This window comes from Rhinoderma darwinii, unplaced genomic scaffold (genome assembly GCF_050947455.1).
Source record: "Rhinoderma darwinii isolate aRhiDar2 unplaced genomic scaffold, aRhiDar2.hap1 Scaffold_128, whole genome shotgun sequence".
NCBI lineage: Eukaryota > Metazoa > Chordata > Amphibia > Anura > Rhinodermatidae > Rhinoderma > Rhinoderma darwinii.
Genome location: NW_027461960.1, coordinates 206,487 through 223,227, shown reverse-complemented (window position 1 = coordinate 223,227; position 16,741 = coordinate 206,487). Strand labels below are relative to the sequence as shown.

General features: G+C 45.4%; 1 long non-coding RNA gene across 3 annotated transcripts in view; it reads left to right on the top strand.

Annotated features, from left to right (window-relative positions):
* The window catches only part of LOC142699096 (uncharacterized), a 39,761-nt gene extending 23,579 nt beyond the window's left edge, over nt 1–16,182 (top strand). For 2 of the 3 annotated variants that reach the window (XR_012865985.1, XR_012865987.1), the window contains exon 3: nt 7,918–8,047. This is a non-coding gene — a long non-coding RNA (uncharacterized LOC142699096). Of the gene's footprint in view, nt 1–7,917; nt 8,048–16,018 lie in introns of those variants that run through there. The other variant, XR_012865986.1, reaches the window with a different exon arrangement.
* Nucleotides 16,183–16,741: the final 559 nt, after the last annotated feature.

Sequence of the window (16,741 nt, the reverse complement as noted above, 5' to 3'; positions counted from 1 at the left end):
ATGTAGTACCAAGGACCCAAACTGTAAAAAACACCTAATAACTAAGAAAAAAAAAAAGAGGGATGCTTAGATACACTGCTCATGTGTGATACTGTTAGACCATGTATCTAAGCCTACCACAAGGTAGCCTTAGTAACATTACCCAAGCAGACAGTGTCACACATGGGCCATGTATCTAAGAATACCACATGTTAGGCTTAGATACAGGGCCCCAAAACACTAATCTTAGGGTATGTTCACACGGCAGCGTCCGTAACGGCCGAAATTACGGGCTGTTTTCAGGAGAAAACAGCCCTGTCGTTTCAAACGTAACGGCATGTGCAGGCGCTTGAACGCCGCGTCCATTATGGACGTAACTGTAGCTGGTTTTCCATGTAGTCCATGGAAAACGGCTCAATTTACGTCTGAAGAAGTGACATGACACTTCTTTGGCGCGGGCGTCTATTTACGCGCCGTCTTTTGACAGCGACGCGTAAATATACGCCTCGTGTGAACAGACAAACGTCAGCCCATTGCTTTCAATGGGCAGATGTTTGCCAACGATTTCAAGCCGTAATTCGGGGGTTAATACGCCCGAATTACGCCCGTAAATAGGCCGTGTGAACATACCCTTATACAGGAATAAAAAGAATGTCATCTGGGGTCCTGTATCTAAGCCTACATTGTGTTAGGCTTAGATACAGGCTCCATGTGTGACACTGTTTGTTAGACCCTGTATCTAAGCCTAAAAATGTAGGCTTAGATACAGGACCCCAGAAGATCTTATCTAGTTCAGGACGGGGCACCGTTTAGCCCTTTTTAGCACGTGTTAGTTTAATTATATTTTTATTATTATGGTCTGTCCCTCAAAGGTCAAAAAAGACCTTTGGGGAACATTATATATATTTTTTCTTTCTTTTACACCATCTTTTCCACTGTAACTGGAGTTGCACGGCAGCCCCAGTTACAGGGGAAATCAGCCCTCTCATAGTGACGATTGTCACTAATAGGGCTGTGCTGGGTCTGATTAGACCCAGCAGCAGTCTGCCACTAACGGTACCCGGTGATCCTATACACAGCGTTCATTGAACTCTGTGTAAAAAGACATTGGAGAAGACAGAAGCAGCGAAAGCTGCTTCTATCTTCTCCTCCGAGTCCCCGGCAGTCACTGACAGCCGGAGACCCGACATTCCCGCAGGTGCCGTCCCTCTTCACTTTTTTCACTGTGAACACGCATAGGCGCGCTCACAGTGAAAAAAAGCTGCATAGGCTGGGCGGGCACCCGCAGAAACGACACGTCTCCATGGGCGAGACCATGTGATCGGGACACGACACGACAGTGGAGGACGAAGAAAACGTGACGTCAGAAGACATGTGATCGGAAGAAAAGAGCTGCCAGAACGGAGAACAGAAGCAAGATTGCACAGGTAAGTATATTAGGGAATATTTAATGTGTGCATTGTGTGTTTAACTTTTAAATAAAAATATATCTCGGACAACCCCTTTAATAAAATGGCTGCTGTGGCCACTTTATCCAAACCCTCGGTGTCAAGTCTTCTTGAGAGAAAGGTGTGGGTTATGAATGGGGAACAGATATATAGGTAAGTGTAATTTGCATACACATACATCACTTGACGTACCCCAAGTCATGCAAAATAAAGACACAAAACATTATAATTGGGTGTTAAATGGTCAATACTTTTATTATATTATATAACCAAACCCAAAATGGCAAACCTCTGACTCACGAAGAGTCACCCTCCAGCACGCAGGAAAGGAAAAACCCCCTGTGGGGGAAACCTCTAGGGAAACCATGGCTGGAGGATTGCCCTTCCTCTGGGCTTAGAAGGTGCCAAAATAGAATTTGTAACAGAATTTGTACGTTTTCTCAGATTTTCAAGGAAAGACATTACAATGAACGAACGACATGAAACACATAAATCGGCTGATCTGGTTGGCTAGGCGGATGTCTCTCTTCCTGGGCACCCATTAAAATGAATGGGTGATCCACGGATGAGACGGGTCCTCCAGATGCCTCCTTGTAGCACCTGTCTCCTTTCTGGCTAATAGGGGGGGATCTCCTGCTGGAAACCCCCCTCTATTACAGACAACCCATATGAAGAGGATGGCATCACTGTGATGAAGAAGTGGTCTTGGGTGTAGGGTTTCCCTGCTAGAACCTACAAGTTACATCAGGTCGGCATTGGTGGGGAAGTCAAGCTCAAGGTCCTCAGTCCCATCCAATATGGCGCTGAATGTGGCAGTAAAACCTTCTAATGTGGAATCTTCTTTATGTCATAAACATTTGTATTTATGACATCAGCACATTCATCATCATTACTACAGGAGTTTCTTACCACTGCCGCTTCGTTCATTGTGACGTCACCCACAGTGGTCTGAAGTGTTAACCCTTTAATGACTGGCAGTGTACTTACCACAGAGGCCATAAAGCTGAATAGGAAAAAGGGAGGCCATAAAGGAAAAGGGATAATGCAGGGAGCATCTCCGCACAAGAACAATCCATGACAAAGGGTTGTCCAGGATAAGATAACTTGTCTGCTTTCTCCAAAAACCAGCACCACACCTGTCCATAGGTTGTGTGTGGTATTACAGCTCATTACCATTCACTTCAATGGAGCAAACCTGCAATACCAGATACAACCTGTGGATAGGTGTGGTGCTGTTTTTGGAAGAAAGCAGCCATATTTTTCTAATCCTGCACAGCCCCTGTTAGAAATAGTTCAAAAAAAGGGGGAGAGAAGAAATTAAAAAAAGGTAAAAAGAGGAACTCTGAGGTAAAAGAAATCAAACTAGACTGAAAGGAGTCTGCTGGAGGTGCCAGATGGAAAGACATAATTCTGCCATGGGGACCAGATTAGTTGAAAAACTATGCAGTTCATCTTCGAATGCAGCGTCACAAAAACAAATTATTTTGTAAAAAAATTAAAAAGTGTTTTTATTGTGCAAAACTAGAAAAACTTTTACATACATGTTGGTTCAGGAGTCCTGGTGGTCCTCCATGGGCTTTACCCATGGAGTGTTTGGAGACATGTTGGAGCTGTGGGATAATGGTAGGTACGCTTACTGACATCTGATGGGATTGTAGGCACATCGCACCATTTTGGTTGGCAATAAATGCTCTCTTTGAACATGCCCTCTCCGCTCCATTCTCTCCAGATCTATTTCTTTCCAGAAGAAGGTTCTCCTCCATTTATTCAGACTAGGTTGTGCCTAGACATTGGAAGTCTACAATTCCCCGGTACAAATCTAAATGTTTGGCCACATTCACTGATATTCAGAATCCAGCAACTCTGCCGATTGTTGAAGTAAAATCTCAGGCATTTTCTGAGTGGTTGACCGCTAACCCCCTCCACTCTGCTACCTCGCTGTAGTGCCCGACCATTCAAATTGTTTTCTTCTCTCTCTGTAATTCTCGTCTGTCTATTGCTTGTTGTTTTAACCTTTCTCATTGATAAAAGTACAGATTTGGTAAAGACGACGCTGACATTGTTTCCTAATTGTCTTTTGGTGAGCTGCATTTTTTTTTAACATTTTGTACTTCTTTATGGTTTTAATAAAGATTGAGCAGAGTTACTGCAGTTAAGCGGTGATAAATATTCTTCTACGTCCTGCTCCTGAGATGACCTCAGTGAGAACAGAAGCCTCCCATAAAGCAGAAGGAGACCGGGGTGGTGGACATTGTTAGGTAAAGGTTAAACAGACTTACCATCAGGGGTGCTCAGGGATATGCCGCTAATCCCCAAGTCAAGACTAGCTAGGAGGTCAATGCTTCCTGAGCCCTGCTCACACCATAGTCAGGAGCCCCCAGCTTGACAGTGTCTGATTTGGGACAGGTAGTGGCTCAATTACTGGCTGGTGTTAGAGAGGCTTTGGTGCAGCGTGAGGTCCCACCACCTGTGGTCCCCCTTGCTCATTCTCCTGTTGCGGCATGGTACGGTTCGGTATCTGGGGCTGCGGCGCTAGGTTCTAAAGTCACTGGGAGTGCTGGTGGGTCTTGCGCTCCTGTTGCGGTTCAACTGCATGGGGTTCGGTTAGCCAAATGTTTGTTTTGAGAGCTCCCTTAAGACGGAGATTAGAGATCGTATTTGGCGTGATGAATATGTTGAGATTTTCTCTCTTTTGCCGTTAGAGAAATTAAATTTGAATAGAGGAAAGTCTGACAAGAGTAAGGCTGGATTCACACGAGCACATTACGTCCGTAATGGACGGAACAAATTTTGGCCGCAAGTCCCGAACCGAACACACTGCTGGGAGCCAAAATAAGTGTCAGACAATATTAGCATCATACAATACAATACAATACAATACTGCTGTAGTACAGCGCCCTAATAATACAGTGTACTTAACACTAAATGAAATTTACTACATATTTCAAGGAGTTTTCCAGGAACATTTAAATGGGTTTATATGGCCACAAAACATTAAAAAAAAAAAAACACTTTACAATATACTGATGTTCTCCCTTCCAGGCTGTATCACGTGCTTGTATTGTCAGGTCAGTTTGATCACTGTTGTATCTGATCCCATTAGAGGAAAGCAGGAAAAACCTTCCCACATCTCTCCCTTATGGAAAAGTTTTCCCTTCATTCCACTAATGGGAGCCATGTAAATAATACACAATGCTCACATTGCCTAATACGACAGAATACATACAGGAGAAAATAAGAAAACAGTGTCTAAGCTTTACAATATAGTACTGGGGGGGATTGTGTACAAAAAGGAAAAATAAGTTGTACGGCCACCAAGACGAGCTGGAGATCCTTCAGCTTCAATTAGAGTCTGTTCACATGTGGATTTCCACCACATTTTATTAAATTGGCATTAGAATTTTAGTGATCTGAATAGTAATCTGAAAATTGTTAACTGTTTTCCTGCCATTTTTTTTTTCACTTTTCAAAGGTTTAATTTATAATTTTGCAAAAAAAAAAAACGGACAAAAAAACGACAAAGCATGAAAAGCAAATAATAACACATTGAATTCTATTTAACCAACAAACCCAACCAGTCACACAGAGAAGCGTCCATTTCCTCATCTAAGGCTTCATTCACATCTGCATCAGGACTCCGTTCATGGGTTCCGTCGAACCTTTCCGTCAGAGGAACCCATGAACGGAATCCAAACTGAAAGAAACAGAAACCATAGGTTTCCGTTTGCATCACCATGGATTTCAATGGTGACGGATCCGGTGAAAATGGTTTCCGTTTATCACCGTTGTGTGAGGGTTCCATCGTTTTGACAGAATGAATAGCACAGTCAAAATAACAGAACCCTTACACAACGGTGACAAATGGAAACCATTTGCACCGAATCCGTCACCATTAAAATCAATGGTGATGCAAACGGAAACCTATGGTTTCAGTTTGGAGTCCGTTCATGGGGTCCCCTGGCGAAAAGGTCCGACGGAACCCATGAACGGAGTCCCAACGCCGATGTGAATGAAGCCTTAGTTATAAGGATAGATAATGATTTCCTTCACATTTGAGCTACAAGTTACGTAGCCGTTCCTTTCAGCTTAACCCATCAGGACCAAATCTTTTCTAATTTGTAGGGACATTTCCTACTCATATATAAAATGTTATACAGGAGGACATATTTATTGACAAGTTGTAACTAATGAGAAAGGGCAGGGGGGAAGGGTCTGTGGATGTCCAGGTCATATTTCCCTGTGTTTTTTAAATGTAAGAATCCTCGAAGGAAACACCACTTTGGTACATATCGTATAATCTGTCCCTGAAAAATCTGAGAGCTCAAACTATGCATGAAAAGATTTAGGCCTCGGTCACACAGTGCAGAACATGCACTTCTATTAAATACAGGATTGCTGGCAACTTGTCGCCAACTGGAGTTTCGCCATAGCAGTTTTATCTGGGGCCAGTGTGAGGAATGGGGGGAACCACTTTGTCTATTTTGCTGCAGGTGGACAGAGACTTTTTCTAGGAATATTTCTGTTAGGGCATGACCACACGTGGCGGATTTCCTCCGCAACTGTCCGCATCAATGCCGCACAGAATCTGCGTTGCAGATTCTGCTGCGGATCTGCACAAAATGTGCAGTACATTGATGCGGACTAGCTGCTGCGGACTGCGGGAAAAGTGCTTCCCTTCTCCCTATCAGTGCAGGATAGAGAGAAGGGACAGCACTTTCCCTTGTGAAAGTCAAAGAAATTCATACTTACCGCCCGTTGTCTTGGTGACGCGTCCCTCCTTCGGCATCCAGCCCGACCTCCCTGGATGACGCGCCAGTCCATGTGACCGCTGCAGCCTGTTATTAGCCTGTGATTGGCTGCAGCCGTCACTTAGACTGAAACGTCATCCTGGGAGGCCGGACTGGAGACAGAAGCAGGGAGTTCTCGGTAAGTAGGAACTTCATTTTTTTTTACAGGTTGCTGTATATTGGGATCGGTAGTCACTGTCCCGGGTGCAGAAACAGTTACTGCCGATCGCTTAACTCTTTCAGCACCCTGGACAGTGACTATTTACAGACGTCTCCTAGCAACGCTCCCGTCATTACGGGAGCCCCATTGACTTCCTCAGTCTGGCTGTAGACCTAGAAATACATAGGTCCAGCCAGAATGAAGAAATGTCAAGTTAAAAAAGCAAGACGGATCCGCAGCACACATAACATGTGCATGACAGCTGCGGACTTCATTGCGGAAATTAGAATCTCCATTGAAGTCAATGGAGAAATTCCGCCATGAGTCCGCCACTGCTCCGCAACAGACAGAGCATGCTGCGGACACCAAATTCCGCTCCGCAGCCTATGCTCCGCAGCGGAATTTTACGCCTCGTCTAAACGAACACTGCTAAATTAAAGTGTAAGTCAATGGAGAAACGGCTCCGCTGCGGATTAACGCTGCGGAGTGTCCGCAGCGGAATTTAAGTGAAATTCCGCCACGTGTGAACCCAGCCTTATTTGCCCCTTGTCCTGAGCTCAGGAGGTTCTTAATTCAAATGAGACAAGCAGCCGATCAAACTGGGAATCCAGTGAACCAGTCCAAACCAGTATAGAAGTGTCTGAAAATAATCCTCTCCACTGTCACCTTCAGACTGTCCGACCATAATGGTGAGGCTATGCGTAGCAGCAGCCGCAGGTGGGCATGGATTATAAATTTATAGTTGATGATACTTTTGATTGTTGTGTTTTTATTTACAAGTTTAGCACCAAGCGTACCGCCTATGTAAACATGTATGCCGCCTATGTAAACGTGTATGTGTATATCATTTCAGTGCTTTGCTGCCATCTAGTGAACAAACTGCATAAATAGTTTGTGTAGTGCTGTTGTGTTATGTGTGCAGGACCTGTGATCACATGACCAGAGAGGCAAATTCTCAAATTCGTGCAGGTGCTGCGCAGCTACTCAAGTAGGGGAGAAGCTGAATCTTTATTTAACAGGAGTTTAGCACCATATTTAAATATGCAATATTTAAAAAACAAATCGCCATAAAAGTCATCAAACTGCATATTATGAGAGGAAAATGACTGTTATGCTATGTCGTTGATATATACATTGTGTAGTAAGTGTTAGTCCACTTAAGTAAACATATAACAGATCATTCCTGCAATTAAGACCCTTCGGGAATCTTGTATGAAGCTGCAGATCGCAGAACGCCTCCCTATTCAGGAAGTGTCTTCTCCAATATCCACCCGTCTTTTGTTTCTTCAATTGTTCAAGGCCATAAAAAGGGGAATTTATTAAGATGGCATTTCATATGCCAGTCTTAATATAAAGAAAGTTGGAGTAAGATGAAATACATTTATTAAATGTGTCACATCTTTCGGCCGTTCGTGCGCCACAATCGTTATGTAGCGACCGCGGCCATGCTCCATCCATTCCCCCTACCCATCCGACATAATGTAAAATAAAAAATAAGTATAATCTTTTCTCCGCTTCTCTTCTTCCCCCTTGATCCCCTAAGGCTCCCTGCTGCCCATACAATACACTGACACCGAGCAGCGTCAGGTTCTTTATATGCGACACAGCACTCAACGTCATCATTGCACTGTATGAGCCGCAGGCTGCGGAGAGAACATGAGGGGACCAGAAGAGGAGTGGTGAGGTGAGCATTCATTTTTTATTTAATTGTCCGATAGAGGGGACGGAGAGGAGCCTGGCATGGGCCTCTACCTAGCTACGCTCCACATAGTGACATTTTTGCCAATTATTAGCAGGTGTAGATTTCGACTATAGTTTACGCCAGGTGTAAATTATTATAAATTTGTTGAGCTGCTGTCACCCTGCCCCCTTTTGGGAAGCCCCCTTTTAGAAAACTGGTGTAGAAAGGTTAATACATTTCCCCCATAAGCTTTAAAAATTGCCATTATGTGTTTCTAAGAAGTGTTTTTCTGCACCAGAGAGGCATTAGTGGTTTTTTTGTTTTTGTATCTGAAATGTGTTCTACAATGCGCGTTTTGAAGTTTCTAATCGTGCGCCCTACAGATGTAGCCGGCTTTATCTTGACTTTCAACGCCTTAAAGAGGCTCTGTCACCACATTATAAGCGGCCTATATTGTACATGATGTGATCGGCGCTGTAATGTAGATTACAACAGTGTTTTTTATTTAGAAAAACAATCATTTTTGACGGAGTTATTACCTATTTTAGCTTTATGCTAATGACTTTCTCAATGGACAACTGGGCGTGTTTTTGTAATGGCAGGAAGGAGGTGAAGGGAAAGTGAGCCCTAATCTACCCACCGCCCTGTCCCTGCCTACTTGCAACGACCCGCCCTAGGCGACGAGGTACAACTGGGCGGCGGTCCCTACGCTGTCTAAGTGCACGGGAGAACAAACAGGGAACACGCAAGGGAAGGGGCAGTAGCCCACGGAACGCAGCGAGGAAACGGAGCGGTGAAAGAATAGTCAGGACCAGGATGAAGTGGAGTATACCCAAGCGGGCACGGAGACAGAAGCAAGCCAGGGGCAAAGCAAGGCAGGTCAAGCAGAACTGCAGCAAGGCAGAAGCACGGCAGAAGCAGGCTGGAGCAAGCAGCAGTGGGGCCAGGAATCCAAAAGAATTACAAGCACTGAGGAAGAGAACAGGGCAGGTAATAAAGGACAGGGGGCGGAGCTAACAGACCAGGCCGCGATAGGCTCTCCCACTCCTGAGCCTGCCACCCTGGTTGGTGGGAGATGGTGTCAGTCGAACAGGTCTGGCCTCAGGTGTGGATTGATTAATCCCAGGAGTATACCTAGACGTAGTACCTGGCAGATCCCTAACAGTACTCCCCCTTTTATGAGGGGCCACCGGACCCTTACTAAGAGGACCCGGTTTAGTGGGGAAGAGAAGGTGGAACCTCCTGATCAATACCCCAGCGTGAACATCACGGGCAGGTACCCAAGTCCTCTCCTCCGGCCCGTATCCTCTCCAATGGACCAGGTACTGGAGGGAGCCCTGGACCATCCTACTGTCCATAATCTTGGCCACCTCGAATTCCACCCCCTCAGGGGTGAGAACGGGAACAGGAGGTATCCTCGAGGGGGACCAGGACGGGGAGCAGCGTTTAAGGAGGGAGGCATGGAAGACGTCATGTATGCGAAAGGATGGGGGGAGCTCCAGACGGAAGGATACAGGGTTGAGGACTTCAATGATCTTATAAGGTCCAAAAAATCGGGGAGCAAACTTCCTGGACGGGACCTTAAGGCGCAAGTTCCTGGACGACAACCAGACCAAATCCCCGACGACAAACTGGGGGTTAGCAGAACGTCTACTATCCGCCTGAATCTTTTGTGCGCTCTGGGACGCCTCTAGGTTCTTCTGAACCTGGGCCCAGACAGTGCACAGTTCCCGATGAACATCCTCTACCTTAGGATTATTGGAACAACCAGGGGAGACGGAGAAGAACCTTGGGTTAAACCCGAAATTACAGAAAAACGGGGAGACCCCTGACGAGTTACTGACCCGGTTATTCAGGGAAAATTCAGCAAGGGGAAGGAATGAGACCCAATCGAATTGACAGTCAGAGATGAAACACCATAAATATTGTTCCAGGGATTGGTTAGTCCTTTCCGTTTGGCCATTAGTTTCGGGATGGAAGGCGGAGGAGAAGGACAGATCAATCTCCAACTTTTTACAAAAAGCTCTCCAAAATAAGGAAACAAATTGTACCCCTCTGTCAGAAACGATATTGACTGGGGCCCCATGGAGACGCAGGATGTGTTTCACAAACAAAGAAGCTAACGTCTTGGCGTTGGGTAGCTTCTTAAGGGGCACAAAGTGGCACATCTTGCTGAAGCGGTCGACTACCACCCACACCACCGACTTGCCCTGAAATGGAGGCAAATCGGTGATAAAATCCATGGAGATATGGGTCCAAGGTCTCTGGGGAATGGGCAAGGAACGTAGTAGGCCCGCAGGTCGGGACCTAGGGGTCTTGGACCTAGCGCAAACTTCACAAGCGGCGACGTAAGCCCTAACGTCTTTAGGCAACCCAGGCCACCAATAGTTTCTGGTAATGAGGTGTTTGGTGCCCAAGATGCCAGGATGACCAGATAGAGCGGAGTCATGGTTTTCCCTGAGTACCCTCAGCCGGTATTGCAGGGGAACAAACAGTTTGTCCCCAGGGACGTTCCCGGGAGCTGCACCCTGATCAGCCGCGATATCAGAAGCTAAATCAGAATCCGTGGCAGAGACGATTATACCAGGGGGTAAAATACAAGCAGGATCCTTCTCGGAAGGAGGATTGGCCATGAAACTACGTGACAGAGCATCAGCCTTAATATTCTTGGACCCAGCCCTATAGGTAACAAAGAAATTAAATCTGGTAAAGAATAGTGCCCACCGAGCTTGTCTAGGATTAAGCCTCCGGGCCGATTCTAGGAAAACCAGATTCTTGTGATCCGTAAGGACCGTTACCTGGTGTCTGGCCCCCTCCAGGAAGTGCCGCCACTCCTCAAAAGCCCATTTAATGGCTAGAAGTTTGCGGTTGCCAATATCATAGTTACTCTCCGTGGGCGAAAACTTCCTAGAGAAGTAAGCACAGGGGCGGAGATGGGTGAGGGAGCTGGTACCCTGGGACAAGACGGCCCCCACTCCCACCTCGGATGCGTCAACCTCCACAATAAATGGCTCCTCTTGGTTGGGCTGAATCAGCACGGGGGCCGAGATAAAGCACTTGTTGAGGGTCTCAAAGGCCTGGACGGCCTCAGGGGGCCAATGGAGGACATCAGCACCCTTGCGGGTAAGGTCCGTAAGAGGCTTAGCGACGACCGAGAAGTTGGCAATAAATCTCCTGTAATAGTTGGCGAACCCTAAAAAACACTGTAACGCCTTAAGGGAGGCAGGTTGGACCCATTCCGCCACAGCCTGAACCTTGGCAGGGTCCATGCGAAATTCATGAGGAGTGAGGATTTGCCCTAAAAATGGTATCTCCTGTACCCCAAAGACACATTTTTCAGTCTTAGCAAACAGATTATTCTCCCGAAGGACCTGGAGCACCTTCCTGACATGCTCCACGTGGGAGGACCAGTCCTTGGAAAACACCAGTATGTCATCAAGGTACACAACAAGAAAATTACCCAGGTACTCTCTCAGGATTTCATTAATAAAATTCTGGAAGACAGCAGGGGCATTACACAACCCAAAGGGCATGACCAGGTATTCGAAATGACCCTCGGGTGTGTTGAACGCAGTTTTCCACTCATCCCCCTCTTTGATGCGGATAAGGTTATATGCCCCCCGTAGATCGAACTTAGAAAACCATTGGGCTCCCTGAACCTGATTAAAAAGATCCGGAATCAAAGGAAGTGGGTACTGGTTCCTTACGGTGACCTTATTCAGGTTACGATAATCAATGCACGGCCTAAGACCACCATCCTTCTTCCCCACGAAGAAGAAGCCAGCACCTACAGGGGAAGTCGAGGGGCGAATGAAACCCTTGGCCAGGCATTCTTGGATATACACCCTCATAGCTTCACGTTCAGGACATGAAAGATTAAATATCCTACCCTTAGGAAGCTTGGCACCAGGCACCAAATCGATAGCGCAATCGTAATCTCTATGGGGGGGCAACACCTCGGAGGCCTCCTTAGAAAACACATCGGCGAAGTCCTGAACAAACTCAGGAAGCGTGTTTACCTCCTCCCGGGGAGAAATAGAGTTAACAGAAAGACATGACATAAGACATTCATTACCCCATTTGGTGAGATCCCCAGTATTCCAATCAAACGTGGGATTATGCAACTGCAACCAGGGAAGGCCTAAAACCAGATCAGACGATAATCCCTGCATCACCAGTACAGAGCACTGCTCCAAATGCATGGAGCCAACCAGGAGTTCAAAAACAGGAGTATGCTGAGTAAAATAACCATTAGCAAGGGGAGTTGAGTCGATTCCTACTACAGGGATAGGATAAGGTAAATCAATACAAGGCATCTTTAGAGACATAGCAAATTCCACAGACATGATATTAGCAGATGAGCCAGAATACACGAAGGCACTGCCCGTGGCAGACCGGCCAGCAAACGAGACCTGAAAGGGAAGCAAAATTTTATTGCGTTTCACATTAACGGGAAATACCTGTGCGCCCAAGTGACCTCCCCGATGATCACTTAGGCGCGGAAGTTTTCCGGCTTCTTATTCTTGCGCCTGGGACAGGTGTTCAGTAGATGCTTGTCGTCCCCACAGTAGAAGCAGAGACCATTCATTCTGCGAAACTCCCTACGTTGTCGAGGGGACATGGAGGCCCCGAGTTGCATAGGTACCTCCGAGTCCTCCGTGGAGGGGCGAGGAGACGGGACCTCTGGGGGGATCGCAGAAAAGTCAGAGGGGAGCACATTGAAGCGTTCTAGCTGACGTTCCCTGAGACGTCGGTCAAGTCGTACTGCTAGGGCCATAACCTGGTCAAGGGAGTCAGACGAGGGGTAGCTAACCAGCAGATCCTTCAGGGCGTCAGATAATCCTAACCTAAACTGGCACCTTAGGGCCAGATCGTTCCACTGAGAAGCTACGCACCACTTCCTAAAATCAGAACAGTATTCCTCAACCGGTCTCCTACCCTGACGTAAGGTCACCAGCTGACTCTCGGCTAAAGCAGTCCTGTCAGTCTCGTCGTAAATGAGTCCGAGGGCAGAGAAAAAACGATCAACAGAGGAAAGTTCAGGGGCGTCAGGAGCCAAGGAGAAGGCCCACTCTTGGGGCCCTTCCTGGAGTCGGGATATGATGATACCCACCCGCTGGTTTTCGGAACCTGAGGAGTGGGGCTTTAGGCGGAAATACAGTCTGCAACTCTCCCGGAAGGAGAGAAACGTCTTACGGTCCCCTGAGAACCGGTCAGGTAACTTGAGGTCGGGTTCTAGAGGTGAGGTGAGGGGTACTACTAAAGCAGCGTCACCCTGGTTGACCCTTTGGGCCAGGGCCTGGACCTGTAGGGAGAGGCCCTGCATCTGCTGGGTCAGGGTCTCAAGGGGGTTCATGATAGCGTCAGCGTAGGAGAAATGGTAGACTAGGTAAGGGCTTGTAATTATGTAATGGCAGGAAGGAGGTGAAGGGAAAGTGAGCCCTAATCTACCCACCGCCCTGTCCCTGCCTACTTGCAACGACCCGCCCTAGGCGACGAGGTACAACTGGGCGGCGGTCCCTACGCTGTCTAAGTGCACGGGAGAACAAACAGGGAACACGCAAGGGAAGGGGCAGTAGCCCACGGAACGCAGCGAGGAAACGGAGCGGTGAAAGAATAGTCAGGACCAGGATGAAGTGGAGTATACCCAAGCGGGCACGGAGACAGAAGCAAGCCAGGGGCAAAGCAAGGCAGGTCAAGCAGAACTGCAGCAAGGCAGAAGCACGGCAGAAGCAGGCTGGAGCAAGCAGCAGTGGGGCCAGGAATCCAAAAGAATTACAAGCACTGAGGAAGAGAACAGGGCAGGTAATAAAGGACAGGGGGCGGAGCTAACTCCGACAGACCAGGCCGCGATAGGCTCTCCCACTCCTGAGCCTGCCACCCTGGTTGGTGGGAGATGGTGTCAGTCGAACAGGTCTGGCCTCAGGTGTGGATTGATTAATCCCAGGAGTATACCTAGACGTAGTACCTGGCAGATCCCTAACAGTTTTACTATATGACCAAGTGGGCGTTGTACAGAGGAGTGTATGATGCTGACCAATCAGTGACAAATCAGTGTCATACACTTCTCTCTATTAATTTACTCTGCAGATAGCGATATATCTATATCGCTATGTGCAGTCACATAAACACACTATAACGCTACTCATGTGTCATGACCATGAATATACATTACCTCCAGCCAGGACGTGACGTGTATTCATTCGCCTGACCACTTCTCTGCACGTCTCTGTGATTTACAGCACAGCACAGAGAGATCTCGCTGTGAATGACAGTTTACAGCGTAATCTCGCGAGACTACCCCTGCTATGCTGTAAATCACAGAGACGCTACAGAAGTGGTCAGGAGAATGAATACACGTATGTATATTAATTGTCATGACACATGAGTAACGTTATAGTGTGTTTATGTGACTGCAAATAGCGATATAGATACAGTATATCGCTATCTGCAGTGTAAATGAATGGAGAGAAGTGTATGACGCTGATTGGTCGCTGATTGGTCAGCGTTATACACTCCTCTTTACAATTAAACAAGAGAAGTCTCACAGGACACAACAATGTAAGGTGGGATATAAATCTCAACCACCTGCAATTTTTCGGAGATACGGACTCCAAACAATATTATATAAACTAGAGAAACAAAGAATCCAAAGTATCCAAGTATTTAGAAAAGTACAAAATCTTTATTTGAACAACACATGAGAATCTAAAATACAATGTTTTAATTGGATCATAAATGGACGTGCATTAAAAAAATTATTAGAAACAGGTAATGCATGAAAAAATATAAGTTCCAATACAAGTAATATATAATATAGTGAAATCACTTTTAAGGAACAAACTCATATAAATGAACGTCGGTAAGAAAAAACAACAGAAGGAAAGTGACAGTAAGATGTAAGTAATAACACTTCCTATCAAAAGGACGTAGAGAGTGTCCTAGTTTCTAGTTACAACTTGAAACAGTAATCGTTCAAAGCTTACCCATTATCAGTGGTGTAGTGGTATGACCCAGTAAGTAAGGAGGTGCCCCAACGCGCGTTTCGCGTATCGCTTCTTCAGGGGAAGAGGTAATGTATACCACTACACCACTGATAATGGGTAAGTTTTGAACGATTACTGTTTCAAGTTGTAACTAGAAACTAGGACACTCTCTACGTCCTTTTGATAGGAAGTGTTATTACTTACATCTTACTGTCACTTTCCTTCTGTTGTTTTTTCTTACCGACGTTCATTTATATGAGTTTGTTCCTTAAAAGTGATTTCACTATATTATATATTACTTGTATTGGAACTTATATTTTTTCATGCATTACCTGTTTCTAATAATTTTTTTAATGTACGTCCATTTATGATCCAATTAAAACATTGTATTTTAGATTCTCATGTGTTCAAATAAAGATTTTGTACTTTTCTAAATACTTGGATACTTTGGATTCTTTGTTTCTCTAGTTTTTATACTCCTCTTTACAATGCCCACTTGGCCATATAGTAAAACACGCCCAGTTGTCCATTGAGAAACTCATTAGCATAAAGCTAATATAGGTCATAACTCCGTCAAAAATGATCATTTTTCTAATTAAAAAACACTGATGTAATCTACAATACAGCGCCGATCTCATTATGTAGAAGATAGGGCACTTATAATGTGGTGACACAGCCTCTTTAAATACACAGTGTCAGTGTTTTTTCAATGACTTTTTAATGACTTTTGTTGTGTGATATCACGCTGCTGCAAGTTATCCGAGTCAAGATAAAGATGGCTACATCCGTACATACACGCAATCACATTGTTTGCATTTAATGGCATACATTACATGATGCTTAGTAAAATTTTTATAAACGCATCAATATCGTAAGTACTTTTAAAAAAATATTTTTTGGGGGGGAAAGTCAAGTTTTGTTGTTAGCGACACTGTAGAAAAGACTTGTGACAACATGTAACTAATCTCATCCTCTAGGTGACCCAAGGGCTGCCTTTACCCACAATTTGTGTCAGGACTGGATCCGGATTTAACATGGGTTCGTTTTTTCTGAATAATGTTTTGATATTTCTCCAAACTTTTGGCTCTATGCCGTTGAAGAAACTGGTAATTGATCTCTCGTGCTTCAGTATTTATTATTAAACAAGATGGATTCTTGTGTCCTTTGTTTTGATGCCCTTCTTAACATCCATTGTTAATATCCTGTAAGATGTAATCCACGGTCAATATTTATACATTGGTTGTGAAATGTCTTATCATTTGAGCAGGCTACCCTAGTTCTTATAAGGTCCCCTGTAGGTATTGCCTAGATTGTGTGAGCTGGGGGACAGCTCCTAGCATTAAGGATGGTAGTGCCCGAAGAGGGTTCACAAAATGATTCCTTTTCTGTATTACAATTCCATCCATGGATGCCGAGCCTGTAACATTGTAAATTAAATGTATTGGTTTTATTGTATTCCATAAATGGTGGTACAGACGCCACATCACGACCCCTAAACAAAAAAAGATTGTCGATGTAGCGTCCATAACACAATCCACTCGTAAAAGGGATTATTGGCTGAAAAAATGTTGTTCTCCCACCATGTCATAAACAAATTGTCCATGGAGAGGGAGAATTTTGACCCCATCAGGGCGTCTTCTATCTGCAATAAAATAAAACTATCAAGGCAGAAGTAATTATGTGAGTGCAGATACTCCACT